The following is a 16,324-nucleotide window of genomic DNA, read 5'->3' as shown; positions in this document are numbered from 1 at the left end:
TTGAATGATTCAAGTCCTACGTGATAGGAGTTCAGACAAGACTAATCCAGTCTGTTTCTATCTCTTCTGTGTTTCTCCCAGTACAAACAGTAAGTACAGGAATCTACATATATAAATAATATATGTATATTTTTTGAATAATACAAATCACTAGACTGAATAATATATTGAGTTAAATAATATAAATATATATTTAATGAATATATAATGAATATGTATAAGTATGTTTATATATATTTGAATTAAATAATATAAATATATATATGATTTAAAGGAATATTCAGACATAATAACAGTAATTTACAGAATTGATAAAAGACTCCTACTCTAGATTCAGGCAGCTGAATACATCTCAAGCACAACTAAAAAAAAAAAAATCTAGAGCCAGATCCATCCAGGGAAACCAAAGAACACTAAATACAAAAGAAGATATTCAAAGCTCCACAGAGGAACAGAACACTTACAGAGACTTACATTTAGACCTATGATACATTTCTTAACAATGGAAGGCAAAAGAGAGTTGGAATAAATCTTCCAGGTACAGAGAGAAAAGAACTTTCAGTGTATATCCAATCAAACCATACCTCAAGAACTAGGGTGACTTAAAGATATTTTTATGCAAACATTTACTAAGGGTATTACCACCAACAAATGCTCATTAAGGATCTTCTAAAGAATATACTTTAAGGGGGCCAGCCACCTGGTGTAGTGGTTTAAGTTCAGCACGCTCCGTTTCCAAGGCCTGGGTTCGTGGGTTTGGATCCCAAGAGTGGATCTACAACACTCATCAGCCATGCCATGGTGGTGACCCACATACAAAATAGAGGAAGACTGGCACAGATGTTAGCCCAGGGCTAATCTTCCTCAAGGAAAAAAACTTAAAAAGTGGAAAAGAATATACTTTAAGAAGAAAGAAACTGATAGAAGAACTGCTAAGAGGTAAAAATGGATCGTGAGGATAAAAAAGGGTAACATCTGAATAAATCATTGAAAGCATGACTTTACCAAACAATAATAATATTGACAATGTATAACAGATGGAGTTAAAAACTAATGACAAGGGAACTTCTGTTTTAGAGGAGACTAGGACAGGAAAGCACACTTGCTGCAAAACTGGACACAGCCAGATAAATTATAAATATATTTTTAGAGCATCAGAGAACTTCAGAATCAACCAACTAAAATTCCAGAAAGAAGAAAAAGTCTTTTATGTGAGCAAGGATATTTATCTTTCTTTCCCCTGGAGGCGTTTTCTGATTCTAGCTGGTTGCCGAGGATCTGGCTTGCTCAGTCAGAGCCTCGGCTAGGGAAAAGAGAAACTAGCCAAACTTGTAGTGATTCTGCAGGACTGGTGTGGCAGAGGAAACCTGAGGGCTTGCAAACACACAACTGCTCTTTCTCACAGCACATGTGCTAAGTTTTGGTTCCGCACAGGAATCTGAGGAACTAGGCCAAAAGCTTCCACAAAACAAAGTGAAACGTCCAGAAGTGGTGGAAGTGGCCTAAGTCCAACATACTGCTAGTCTGACCTTCAGGGAATGTGCCATATTGTGAAGCGATGTAAGGTAGGAGGCTGCAGAGCTGCGCTGAGATATCTGAAGGGAGTAGCTGAATTTTCTGTGGGCTCCCAAACCAGAGGAGACAGAGATCTACCAGACTTAGAACCAGACCCCTGTGCGGGGGAGAGGAGCACAGCAAACAGGAACCGGGGAAAGCAGAAGGGCTGGGTTTACTAAAAGTGAGACCCAGCCCCAACTCTGATCAACGTCTGATTGGACTCAGGTGATCCAACCTCACTCTGTTTCTCATCGAAGGAAAATAAGGTCATGTGGAGCCTCTCGAGTTATGTTACACAGACCTTCCAAAGACACTGGTGAGAGGATGGAGAAGGCAAGCCACAGACTGGGAGAAGACCTTTGCAAATCACATATCTGACAGGACAATAAATAACTCTCAAAACTCGGCAATAAGAAAATCCAAGTTTAAAATGGGCACAGATTAGGACACTTCACTAAAGAAGATAAACAGATGGCAAATAAGCACATGAAAAGATGCTCAATGTCATTAATCGTGAGAAAAATGCACATAAAAACCACATTGAGATACTGCTACGTACCTATTGGAATGACTAGAATTAAAGAGGATGACCATAAGAAGTGTTAATGAGGATGGAAAGTAACTGGAACACTCCTACATTGCTGGTGAGAACACAAAGTGGTTGGAAAACAGTCCTTTATTTATTTATTTATTTATTTATTTATTTATTTATTTATTTATTTATTTATTTATTTATTTATTTATTTATTTATTTATTTATATTTTTGTGAGGAAGATCAACCCTGAGCTAACATCCATGCCAATCCTCCTACTTTTTTTCTTCCCCAAAGCCCCAGTAGATAGTTGTATGTCATAGTTGCACATCTTTATAGTTGCTGTATGTGGGACGTGGCCTCAGCATGGCCAGAGAAGCGGTGCATCGGTGCAGGCCTGGGATCCGAACCCGGCTCGCCAGTAGCAGAGCGGACGCACTTAACTGCTAAGCCATGGGGCCGGCACCTGGACAACAGTTCTAAAGTGGAGTTTGTTATGCTGCTGTAACAAACTAGCACAAATTTCATGGCTTAAAACTACTCAGAAGGTGTGTTTTGTTGATGTCTGTGTGTGTTTAGAGAATTCAAGTCACTGTGGGCTCTGAGTGGTCTGTATGTGTGTGTGAGTTTGTGTGTATGTTCTGAGTATCAGTGTGCATTATCAGGTGTAGTTTACAGTCTGAATGCTGATGGTCATTTGCAAATAGTGTGTGTGTGGGTTTGTTGTCAGCATTTCCATGTGTTCAGATGATGTCTGTCATTGTAGGAATGTGTGGAATAAATATGTTGTTACAGACTAGCATGGGCACCAACACTGTTTGCCTGTTACTAGTTCAACACTCAACATCCCTGAAGAAACATTGAGTCCAGACATTCACAGGCCCCATCAGGCCCACAGAGATCCTACTCAGCTGTTTTCTTCCCATCACAGAAATATGAACAGGTAGCCAAGGACCACTTGATATTTGAAGAATTCCTCTAGCATGAAAAATGGAGCAAGAAACACATACACTGAAGTGAGGGACTAAAGGAGCAGCAAGGAAATCCAGAGATCATAGTGAAACTTCAATTGCATATCTAGTAACATCTTCAAAACAATTAGACATGGGCCGGTCCCATGGCCTAGTGGTTAAGTTCAGAGAACTCCACTTCAGCAGCCCACGCTCCGTTCCTGGGAGTAGACCTACACCACTCATCAGTGGCCAGGCTGTAGTGGCAACTCACATGCAAAATAGAGGAAGACTGGCACATATGTTAGCTCAGGGTGAATCCTCAGCAAAGAAAAAAAGAAAAGATAAAACATCCATTAAGTGTATATGTATGTATTGATGTTACCGCACAATATTGGGGTTCTCTTTCCCAATGCACATTAAAAAAGCCAATTATTCTGGCATCAACTTTTGGGAAAAGAATTGTAGCTTTATTTTGTGAGATTTATCTACAAGGAGACAGGGCTCATGTGTCTGTCTCAGATCTGTCTCCCCGATGCAAGGCTTGGGGCACAATTTATGGGATGAAGGGCAGGGTGGTCTGACATGTGGAGGTAGATGATTGGAAGTAAGGAGAAATGAGGTAATTGATGATCTTCACAAGCAAAGTCAAGCTTTGTGGCTCTTCATCTGATGTGTGTTCAGAAATTGGCAGTGTTATGATGATCTGAGGATGGAGCTTTTAGCTCCTTGATATAAAAAAATGGCATTTATTGAGCATTTGCGCAGGCCTAGTTGATGGGTTGGTGGTCTCAACTGGCCTTAACTGGACTAGGGGTCTCAGTTCCTGAAAGAAAACTCTTAACTACTCTGTTGATAAGAAGGAGTCAGTTGAACTGGTCCTGGAGGGCCCATGGTTATGTTGGTATATGCATATATATGCATATGCATGAGATTATCTGTATGTGTGTTAAATATAGAGTATACACAAAGCCAGACTCTAGTTAAAGTGGTCAGGACAGATTTTAATCAGTAATATACCACTGCAATAGGGAAGAGGGAACAGGATGAACTGAACTCAATTTGATTTGTACAGAAGTGACTGGCCATTTGAAAGGGAGAATGAGGGAGCAGGCAGAGGGGTGAGCAGGGGCTCAGTCGAGTCAGGGAGGGGAAAGTTACAGTGTTGGTCAGTGCAGTGTGATCTGGCCAGTTGTGTCTGCTGGTTGGAAATGATCAAAGTTTCACTTCTCTCCTCTCACAGAGTCTGGGACAGACACCCTGTCCTCAGCTCAAGGAATGGCTCTCAGGACCTTGAGAAATGCACTCCTGGGTTATTGGAGACACATATAGAACTGAAAAGGACAAAGGAAATATTCACAGTTGTAAGCACTTTTGGGTAAATGCTCTAAGAAAAGGATGTCAGGGGCCAATGATCGAGTGTTGGCCAGAACAAACAGTCAATTCTTTTGGCTGCCTTGAGCTTTCTCTGGCAGGCACTTTAAGGGGGCAGGGGTCATCCTAAGGATGTGGATTTGAGCTGTTAGAAACTATGTCAGCGTTTAAGTCTTATAACGTGTGTGGGGGGGTGAAATGATTTGTGCTGAGAGGCCATAGTTATAATTGGCCAAGATTGAGACCTAGTCAAGAAGAGGGCTCAATGGAGCCTGGCTTGAGTTTGGTCAAGTACAGGATCATATATAGAAATAAGATATGTACATTTTTTGAATAAGATAAATCATTATATTGAACAATATGTTGAATTAAATAATATATATTTAATGAATATATATTGAATGTGTATAAATAAGTATGTGTATATATATTTGAATTAAATCATATAAATATATAGAAGAGAGTGACATCAGCATCATGGCAGAGTGAGCTTCCCTTATTGAACTCTCCTCCTCTAAGACACAAGAAAAAGGACATTCATATTCCAACAGAAGCTATTCACAAATAATATAAATATATATATGATTTAAAGGAATATTCAGACATAATAACAGAAGATTCCAGGGCCAGCCCCATGGCTTAGCGGTCAGGTGCACGCGCTCTGCTGCTGATGGGCCAGGTTTGGATCCTGGGCACGCACCAATGCACCCCTTCTCTGGCCATGCTGAGGCAGCGTCCCACATACAGCAACTAGAAGGATGTGCAAATATGAAATACAACTATTTACTGGGGCTTTGGGGGAAACAAAAAAAGGAGGAGGATTGGCAATAGATGTTAGCTCAGAGTCAGTCTTCCTCAGCAAAAAGAGGAAGATTAGCATGGATGTTAGCTCAGGGCTGATTTTCCTCACACACACACAAAAAGAAATTTCCAGAATTGATAAAAGACTTCTATTCTAGATTCAGGCAGCTGAACACATCTCAAGCACAATTAAAACAAAAAAATCTAGAGTCAGATCCATCCAGGGAAACCAAAGAACACCAAATACAAAAGAAGATATTCAAAGCCCCACAGAGGGACAGAACACTTACAGAGACTTACATTTAGACCTATGATACATTTCTTAACAATGGAAGGCAAGAGAGAGTTGGATTAAATCTTCAAGGTACAGAGAGAAAATAACTTTCAGTGTATACCCAATCAAACCATATCTCAAGAACTGGGGTGAATTAAAGATATTTTTATGCAAACATTTACTAAGAGTATTACCACCAACAAATGCTCATTAAGGAACCTCTAATGTATGTACTTTAAGGGGGCCAGCCACCCAGTGTAGAGGTTTAAGTTCAGCACGCTCTGCTTCCAAGGCCTGGGTTCATGGGTTCAGAGCCTAGGCGTGGACCTACACCACACATCAGCCATGCCACGGTGGTGACACACATCAAAATAGAGGAAGATTGGCACAGATGTTAGCACAGAGCTAATATTACTCAAGGAAAAAAAATAAAAAGTAAAATGAATGTACTTTAACAAAAAATTGATAGAAGAAATGCTAAGATGTAAAAATGGATCATCAGGCTAAAAAAGGGTAAACATCTGAATAAATCATTGAAAGCATGACTTTACCAAACAATAATAATATTGACAATGTATAACTGATGGAGTTAAAAACTAATGACAAGGGAACTTCTGTTTTAGAGTAGACTAAGACAGGAAAGCACACTTGCTGCAAAACTGGACACAGCCAGATAAATTATAGATATATTTTTAGAGCATCAGAGAGCTTCAGAACCAACCAACTAAAATTCCAGAAAGAAGAAAAACACTTTTATGTGAGCAAGGATTTTTATCTTTCTTTCTCCTGCAGGCGTTTTCTGATTCAGGGTGCTTGCCGAGGATCTGGCTTGCTCAGCCCGAGTCTCGGCTAGGGAAAAGAGAAACTAGCCAAACTTGTAGTGATTCTGCAGGACTGGTGTGGCAGAGGAAACCTGAGGGCTTTCAGACACACAAACTGCTCTTCCTCACAGCACCTGTGCTAAGTTTTGGTACAACACAGGAATCTGGGGAACTAGGCCAAAAGCTTCCACGAAGCAAAGTGAAACCTCCAGCAGTGGTGGAAGTGGCCGAAGCCAAACATACTATTAGTCTGACCTTCAGGGAATGTGCCATATTGTGAAGCGATGTAAGGTAGGAGGCTGGAGAGCTGCGCTGAGATGTCTGAAGGGCATAGCTGAATTTTCTGTGGGCTCCCAAACCAGAGGAGACAGAGATCTACCAGACTGAGAACCAGAGGGAGAGGAGCACAGCAAACAGGAACAGGGGAAAGTGGAAGGGCTGGGTTTACTAAAAGTGAGACCCGGCCCCAACTCTGATCAACGTCTGATTGGACTCAGGTGCTCCAACCTCACTCTGTTTCCCAAGGAAGGAAGACAAGTTCATGTGGAGCCTCTCGAGTTACATTACACAGACCTTCCAAAGACACTGGTGAGAGGATGGAGAAGGCACGCCACAGACTGGAAGAAGACTTTGCCAATCACATATCTGACAGGACTATAAAGAACTCTCAAAACTCAGCAATAAGAAAATCCAAGTTTAAAATGGGCACAGATTTGGAGACTTCACTAAAGACGATACACAGATGGCAAATAAGCACATGAAAAGATGCTCAATGTCATTAATCATGAGAAAAATGCACATAAAAACCACATTGACATACTGCTACGTACCTATTAGAATGACTAGAATTAAAGAGGTTGACCATACCAAGTGTTAATGAGGATGGAAAGTAACTGGAACACTCCTACATTGCTGGTGGGAACACAAAGTGGTTCAGCCTCTTTGGAAAACAGTTTTAAAGTGGAGTTTGTTATGCTGCTGTAACCAATTAGCACAAATTTCATGGCTTAAAAACAACTCAGATTTATTGTTTTACAGTTCTGTAGGTTAACAGTCTGACACGGGTCTCCTTGGACTATAATCAAGGTGTTGGCAGAGCTGGGTTCTTTTTGGGGGACTCTAAAGGTTAATCCATTTCCTAGCCTTTTCAAGCTTCTAGAGACAACCACATTCCTTAGGCTGTGGCCCCCCTCCTCCACCCTCAAAACCAGAAACTCTGCATCTCTCTGGCCCTGCTTCCCTTGTTGCATCTTTTTCTACTCTGCTGCTTCTCTTTCCCTTTTAAGGGCTTTTGTGATGCACTGGGCCCACCTAGATAATCCAGGATAATCGCCCTATTTTGAAGTCAGTTGATTAGCAACCTTAATTCCATCTGCAAATTTAATTCACCTTTGGCAAGTAAACTAATATATTCCTATGTTCCAGGGATTAAGACACATTTGTGGGCCATGACTTTGCTACACAAACAGTTTTTAAAATAAAGTTAAACATACACATACCATGTGACCCAGCAATTCCACTTTTAAGTGCTTACCCAAGAGAAGAAGACTTATGTTCACACAAAAACTTGTTTGCAAAGATTTATAGCAGCTTTATTCATAGTCAAAAAAGACAAAACTGAAAATAACTCAAATGTCCTTCAACTAGTGGATGGATAAACTGTGGTACATTCATACAATGGATACTACATTCAGCAATAAAACAGAAGGAAGTGCTGATACAGGCAACAACATGGATGAACACTAAAATGAATGTATTGTGCTAAATGAAAGAATCCAGACTCAAAAGGCCAAATGCTGTAGAATTCCATTTATATGATATTCTAGAAAGGACAAACCATAGGGAAAGACAGCAGATCGTTAGTCTCCAGGGGTTAAGTGTGGGGGAAGAGTTGACTACAAAAGAGCAGCTGAAGGGAGTTCTGGGTGCTGGAACTGTTCTGTATATTGAATGTGGTAGTGGCACAGCTCTCTGCATTTGTCAAAACAGTTGTAACAAGAGGAAAACAAATACATCATTGCTCACCCATCAGATTGGCAAACCTTTAAAAATCTGACAATGCCAATCTGACAATTCCCAGGGCAAGGATGACCCATACACTGTTGGTGGGAATGGAAATTGTTAAAACTTCAGAGGATGATTTGGCTGCAGCTAGTCAAGTTGCAGATGCACATCAGCCTCTGGCCCAGCAATCCACTCACAGGCAGGTGTCCATTCTAGGGAATCCATGTGTGCTCGAGGAGACACACATAAGGATAGTCATTAGACATGGTAGGAGAATGAATTAATTGTAGTTAGTAGTTATTTTAAAAAGAAAGGAAAAAATGCATATGGGAAAGAGTCAACCCTGCTGGCTACATATATGATCTGAGAAGGCAACTTATTAGTTTGTCTCCTTAATAGTATGTATACAGCACAGAGAGCACTGTACTAAGAATCTGGAGACAAGCATCCGAGCATTTACTTCCAACTCTGTCACTAAGTAGCAGTCAGACTATGGATGACTTAACTCAAGAAACCTCACTTTCCATTTCCTGGAAAATGAAGAGTTTAGGCTCTACAACCACTAAAATTATTTCCATCTCCACGATTCTATGATTCAATAAGCCAACTATCAAAAATTATATTCCAAAGTACCTATGTTGAGAAACTGTTCTTCCCAGATACCCTGAAATCAGAAACTATCAGAGAAATAGGACTTCTTAATATGTTGATACATAAAATGGTCCAAATTTCTTGGTATGTCTATGACCAGCTTTTTAATCAAGATCGTAACTCAGAAAGAGCATATAAGCAGCTAAACCCACCATATTGACTCAGGTCACCCTCAGGTAAAACTAATATATCTTCTCCTATTTTAACATTCCAAAACAAGTTCCCCATACTAATGAGTCCATCTTGTCAAGTTCAGGTCTGTCTAGCCAAAAGTCATTCATGTATATGATAAGATTTACTTGATTTTTTAACAAAGATAAAATGATGAATGGCTTTTTGTATTTTGCCTGTTTCATCTATAAAGCTCTTACATTACAATTTAATAGCTTCAGCCTGCTACAGTAATTTAAAGAGCCTTTTGAAACTTGTAATATGACACGTCCAACATGATCTAGTAAAAAAACCAGTAGTTCAGAATCCAAAAAGCTTAGTTAAAAATTTCAGTACCACCAATACTTACACTTCAAAGACACCAATAACAAGTCATTTGTTCCTACTGCAGAATTTAATAGGTTATTAACTTCTGTAATCATCCAAAAGCATAATTAGGATGTTATCATTAAAATGTATTTTTTTAATCAGAAATATTAAAACTAATGATTAAACTATTAAATTAAATAATTAACTAAATATTAAAACTAATGGCAACTAACGATCTGTTGTCTTTCTTTATGGTTTATCTTTTCTAGAATATCATATAAATGAAATCCTACCGTATTTGGCCTTTTGACCTTTCACCATGTCAGTCAAATCAAAATTTCAAAATTCTTGTTCTATGGGCTTTCCAAATCTAAATTCTTACGATTCTAAATGAGTACGGAGACAAAACACACACTACATACTACTTCTAAAAACCTCCTCCTTATCCGATTTTAATTTTAGCACCAACTGCCAAGAAAAACCTTTCCACTGAAACCTAAATTCCATACACATTATGTCAATCATCAATTGATCAGTCATCAATCTATCTTAACCAAAGGTGAGTTATTATTAGGAAGTTACATAATTTTCACCAAGGATTGTTTAAAGCTCCTTTCATTAAATGCAGTTTACAACAATTCACAGGCTTCAAAGTTCACCTTGCAAGTATAGAGTCAATTATCAGAAACCATTAATGGGATTAGGTTTTTCTATAAAGGTGGTCCCAAGGAAGTAGGAGCGCTTATTTGTTTAAAGAACGCAATGAGGAGCCCAATAGCCTGAGGGAGTCAGGCAGAGGAGCGCTGACCACTGGCTGTCTTCTGAAGGAAAGTGTTCACCCCGGGATGTCGCGACCTGGCCTAGACAGGGTCCTGGGGGAGCGCGAACTCAAGGGCGCACACAGAGGGCAGGCGACTCCCTGCCGCCCCCTGCACCTCTGCTGGGTGGGCAGGAAGTCCTGCCGAGGTGGGGCCCCGCCAAGGCAAAGGGACCCGCCGGCCAGGCGATGCTCCTCTGCTCCTCCAAGGGACAGAGGTTTGGCTCCCCCGCCTGAGGCAGCCCGCCAGCAGCCCCGTCCCCATCCGCCGCCCCCAACACCGCGCTCCCGCCATCAGCGGCGGAGATCTCCTCGCGGAGCCCGCCGCCCACCGCCCACCGCCCACCGCCTACCTCGGCGCCGCCTCCTGCCCAGCGCTCCTCCACACTGCAGAAAGGAGAGCTCCACAGCGCTGAAAATCCTGGAGGAAGGATCCAGAAACTGCCAATCCCCCCACACAAACCAGCGCAGCTGCCACCTCCGCACCAGGGACCCTGCCTCCGGTGCACGCGTCACGCAGCTCTCCAGCTCGCCGGCCCCTCTGCCGCTCTGAGCGCCGGTCCTGCGCATGCGCGGGCCTCTGAGGCTACAACGGGAACGGCTGGGGGGTGCACGGCCTGGGCATGGGCGCGTGGTGACCGAGGTGTCCATGAGACGAGAGCAGGAGCTGGCTGGCGCTTTGCAGCCCTTGACTCTGCTCTCCCTGGATGACCGTCAGCTCCTGGGGAAGATCTGCCTTCCCTTGAGGCGGCTCCTCCTGTCCTGAGAAGTGCGTCACATGATCTAACATTTGTTTAAAAAAGAATGATGACATTCTTAACACCTGAAGTGTGTCGTGTCCCCAGAAGAATTCTCTGCTTCCCCAGAAGACTAGACAGCGAGCAGCTGGGACCGAGTTCTGACCCAGGAAGGAAAGATGTTGAGTGCGAAGCCGTCTCCCTCCACCAACTCCTCACCCTGATCTGTGGCCTTGATGGGGTGACAGCGCTGGGGACTTGTGCAGGTGACAGTGCTCAAGTGTTTGCCCACGGTATTACATTTCTTATGGTTTAGTGGTTAAAAGAGGAGGCAAGCTGTCAGTTTTTTAGACAATTTCACTTGCAGAAATGTCTTTGGACAAAGAAGTTTGTTTTCTTCTGATTTTTATAATCAATAAAAATAATTAAAATACTTATTTTCTTAATCTCATTGGCATGCTAAAACAAACAAGTCACTTGGTTTTCACCAAATTGTCCACATTTTCATTAAAACTTTGGAAGTATTGCTGTTTGAGGTAAAGAAAGCATCTGGGAAGAACAATTACCCTTAGTTGATATCTTCCCAGATAAATGTACAAACACATAGCTATGAGCCGTTTTGACGGGCCTGGCAAATCCAGTTTGAGTTCTAGAATGGATCATCCAAAGTAAGGTTAAATTAGTAATTTTCTGAGGAGTTTGCAAGTAAATGATCATGTTGACTTCATCAAATAGGTCTGGTGATTTAAATGAAGTTTGAGTTTAATGATAAAAGTTTTCAAGAGACTGAGAAATATTAAGTACACGTACTTAAAAACGTGTAAATTAAAGTAAAGCCTGGCGTTATCCTCTTTAAAACCGAGTCACAGTAGCACTATTGTCAAGGTATGACAAGGAATAGAAATGTTTTATAGAGTCAATTCTTCACTTCTAAAGGACCTAATGTGACATTCTAGAAATCTCCATAGTCTTTCAGTCATCTACATTTAAATTGCTCAATTTATATTTTAAAGACTAATGAATCTGAGGGCTAAATATTCAAGGTCATTGTTTAATTGTTTTTCATTGTTGCAAAGTACATGGGTATAAAGTGTGGCTGAAATCCATGGTCTTGGAGAAGAAAAATATACAGAACTTATTTATCACTCTCACAGTGTGTCCTGACTTAATCCTACAAATGTTCCAAGAATAAAGCCTCAGTGAATTCCATTCTGTTCTTAGACATTTCATTCATAATGAATATTCTCAAATTAGGCTCCAGCTAGTAATTATGTTCCTGATGCAAATAGGCAATAAAAAAGAATCCGTGTTTGATTAAATTGGGCTCAAGAGGACCACTTAGAACCAAAATTTGTTTTTTGCTTTGTTTTTCTTTATCGATGTCTTTCTTTCTCCTCAGTGGATTTGGCAGATAAATGACACAGAAAGCTGAGAGACTGGAGGGCAGGGTCTTGAAGAATATGGGGTTTCCTCATCTTCAAGATCTTTTTATCTTTCAAATTCTATGATTTTTGCTATTTATATAGGGATTCATTTTTTTCCATTATTTCTAATAGTGATCATAATAGTGAAACTAACAAAACTTAGCACCTGTGGAACATTTTTCATCGTAAAAATTTATGTTATTCTGACAACTTAATATTTTAAAAAGCCATTAACAGCTAATCTGATGCTCAGAGGATTTTTAGGGTAGTGAGACTGTTCTGTACATAATGGTTGCTACATGTCACTATATGTGTGTCAAAACCCATGGAACTGTACAACACAAAGAGTGACCCTCAAACTAGGCTCTGTAGTTCATAACAATGTATCAATATTGTTCATTCATTATAACAAATGTATCACACTAATGTAAAGTGTTAATAATAGGGGAGATGGGGCTTGGAGGAGAGGAGAGGGGCAGTGCGGTGGGTGTATGGAACGCTATGTACTCTCTGTTCAATTATCTGTAAATCTAAAACTGTACTTTTAAGAATCAAATTTTTTAAAGTTTTTTTGAAAGGCACTGAAAGGTAATTTAACAGTGTAAGGCATCTATTTTGTGCAGAAGGGCAAGGAAAGAAGAAGGTGAAATGATTTAAACAGTTCACCTTGTGAAAGTTTGAATTGTAGTGTGTTTCTGAAGCCTTAGACAAGGGCAGGACATAGAATTTGAGACAGGAATGAAATAAAGGAGAAGGAAGACATCAGCGTGATCAGACCTGATCAATTAATATTTAGGACAAATTACTATATTGGGTGGATTTGTTTTTATTTTCTTTGCTTTTTAGAAACCTTACACCTTTCTATGAAAGCCACACGTGCACAGTATCAACAGGTGTGTTTCCTACCGAGCAGCACCTGCTTCTCTCCCTCTGCATCTTCTATTCCTTTACCCCGCCTCTCACTACCTCTGACTGATGGTCGCTGTTTCTATCTCCCTTCCTCACTCTCCCTCTCTCCTTTTTTTTTTTTCCTCTTTGTGCTTTCTCCTCTAACACATCAGACTAACCATAACCTTCCTGGTCATTGTTTAGTTCCACTGAAAGAAGTCAGTGGTTTCCATCAAGAAATGATAGATCAGTGTTCTGGGAAAATTTTCTCTATTTCAGCTACTTCTCCACCCTCAATCTGAAGCAGGAAAATTTCTTGAACATTGAACCAATTTTTTATATTTTTTTCTTTTTTGAATCCAAATTTCAGAGCTCTTGGTTGTATTGGAAAAATTCCTGAAGAAGGCTGCCTGGAGTTGAGCCGATAGTTCTTCCTATAAAAAGAACCATAAAAAAGAATCCTTATTTTGTCCATGGGGCCTCAGGAGAAGCCCTCGTGAGAGAGGAATCCTTGCTAACCCTATGTTGTACCTAGGACTGGCTTCTCCTAAGACAGTGGTTCTCAAACTCCAGTGTGCATTAGAACTGTGTGGAGGTCCCCTACAACACAGAATGCTGAGCCCATCCCACAATTTGTGATCCAGTAGGATGGCGGACCCGAGAATTTACGTCTCTGACCATTTCCCAGGTGATGCTCCTGAACCAGCTACACATTGAGAACCACCGGCTTAGAAACCTTAGGTTTCAAAGGATGCTTTCCTTGAGCAGACAGCCAAAACTATCAAAATCTTAATCAAGATTCACCAACAACTTCAATGTGTTGGCATTTGGATCTAGAGGCTCCTGAATTGTAAGAGACTAAAGCAAAGATTACGCTAAGTTCAAGGTTTGTGACTCTCCTAAGTGTCGCCCAATTCCTTTGCTTGCTTCCCTTGACCCCTACCTGGCTAGAAAAGAATATTAAAAACAAAGCCAGCTTTGATTATTTAATCTTCAGTCAATTAAGACATTTTTGAGTAAGATTTTTTTTGACAGAATAGCCAACTTTCTTTTATCTACACTATTGGAAACAAATTATTAGTGATAACAATGGTTATTTACTGAGGACCTAATATGTCTCAAGCCCTTTACATACTTTTATTCCTCTGCTTCTCAGAACCCTATGGCATCCCATGTGTGTTCACTGTTTCTCCACCACTCCTCTAATGAACCCCCCAGACCACACTCATATTTGACTTCACCATGCCTTCTCTCATTTAATTTAGCAGTAGATTAAAATTACAGAAGAAACTTGAAGGGGTCGTGAACCCCAGCAGGAGAAGGTCTAAAGTCTATCCAGGACAAATGGCTTAATGTTTGTTTCTGAGAAGTTTCCAGGGACAAAAACTCCACAACCTCCAGAAACTAGTTCTGTTGAATATTAATATCTCTAATCAATGATATACATTAATTAATTGGTTTTTTATTGATTGGTTGATTGTCTGCTATATTACTTTGCCATATGATAAAATTTTTCTTCGTGTTATTTAAATAATTTTCACTTTATATCCACTTTTTAAAGTTAGCCTTCTCTGGACTTCCTCATACATTGAAGATGGTAATTGTCACCTATTAACCTTTTCCTCTTCTGTTTAGATAACCTCAGTTTCTTTACTGTATTAAAAATATTTATTAAGTGTTGTGCTTTTTTTCTCCAGTTCTTCTCTAGGTTCAATTTATTGGGTAGTATAGTGGAAAGGTGACTTCAGAGGTCCTGTGTGGTAAAGAATCTTCTTTGTACTGTATTCAATGTGAATAAAATCTATACTACTTTTGTGTTCAGTCTAATCTGGAATCTGAACCTTTCCTTCCTCCCTCCCTCTACTGTCTGGAATAGTTAATAATCCCAGACCTAGAGTTTTGCTTGTGGAAAGTGTTTGTTGTTCTTGTTGGTTAGTTGGCTTGACGTTCTAACAATTCAATTTATTTAGTAGATATGTCAGTTTTCCTATTTTATGTTTTTTTGTGTGTCAGTTTCAGTATATGGGTTTTTTATAAAGTGAATTTTGACCTTTGCTGTCTAATTCGTAGTGCTAAGTATTTCACAAAATGGTGTATCTCGTTAAGATCTAAGCAGTCTGTAGAGAATACTTCTTATTTGATTTCTGATACTGGTCATTTGTGTTTCACTTCTTTTTCTTTTCCTTAATCAGTTTTGCTAGTGGTTTATTAACATTACTAATATTTTAAAAATAACTACTTTTAGCCTGATTTATTTCTTTAGTATTTTTCTATTTCATTGATTCTTATCTTTATTATTGTTTCCTATCTGTATTTTTTCCAGTGTTATTCTCTTTTAATTCTTGGGACAGAAGCTGAGATTGTGGATTTCCTGTCTTTCTTCCATACTCATACATTCATTTAAGGCTACACACAGATGTAGCTGGTATCTTTTGTCTTCCCTAGTGTATTACTAAACTCTGTGCTGCAAGCCATGTCTGCTCCACAACGTCTCCAGCCCATGGTCTGCAACCATGCCAGCCTTTGTGTGTCTCCATCCCTCTACCTGAAGCTCATATCTTGTGTCGAGTGTCACCATCTCATATGACTGCAGCCCATGTCTGCCCTTTTGTCAAGATTTTCTCTCCCCTCTGTCCATACCACCTCTCAAAATTCTCCATTCCTTGTTCCTGTAGCCCTTGCCAACCCATATGAGTTTCCATCCCCTCTCTCTAAAACCCATGTCAGACAACTAATGTCATTCTCTCATGTACCTGCAGCGCATACATTTCCTCGAGTGTCTCTATCTCCTGTGCCCACATTTTATACCAGACCTCACATGTCTCTCTCACTCCATGTGTCTGCATCCCTTTCCATCCCTGAGTGTGCCTGTCCGCTGTGCTTCAGCCCATGCCAGCTCGTGTTTGTCTACATTCTCTGTGCCTCCAGCCTATCTAGACAACCAGTGTTTTCATCTACTGTTCCTCTAGCCCCTGTCTGAACTCGTGTGTTTCCTTACCCTGTGCCTGTAGCC

At 40.3% G+C, this 16,324-nt stretch overlaps 1 protein-coding gene across 4 annotated transcripts in view; it reads right to left on the bottom strand.

Annotated features, from left to right (window-relative positions):
- LOC147911290 (uncharacterized) overlaps positions 1 to 10,749 on the bottom strand; it is a 68,815-nt gene extending 58,066 nt beyond the window's left edge. For 2 of the 4 annotated variants that reach the window (XM_087428264.1, XM_087428260.1), the window contains exon 1: positions 10,616 to 10,749. The gene's annotated coding sequence lies outside the window, so the exon portion shown is untranslated. The remainder of the gene's footprint in view (positions 1 to 10,615) is intronic. The other 2 variants (XM_087428261.1, XM_087428265.1) reach the window with 2 other exon arrangements.
- Between the last annotated feature and the right edge of the window lie 5,575 nt (positions 10,750 to 16,324).

The sequence above is a fragment of the Ceratotherium simum genome, unplaced genomic scaffold (assembly GCF_057802395.1).
Source record: "Ceratotherium simum simum isolate JZ-2026a unplaced genomic scaffold, ASM5780239v1 HiC_scaffold_44, whole genome shotgun sequence".
Lineage (NCBI taxonomy): Eukaryota > Metazoa > Chordata > Mammalia > Perissodactyla > Rhinocerotidae > Ceratotherium > Ceratotherium simum.
This window is presented reverse-complemented; position numbering and strand designations above follow the sequence as displayed.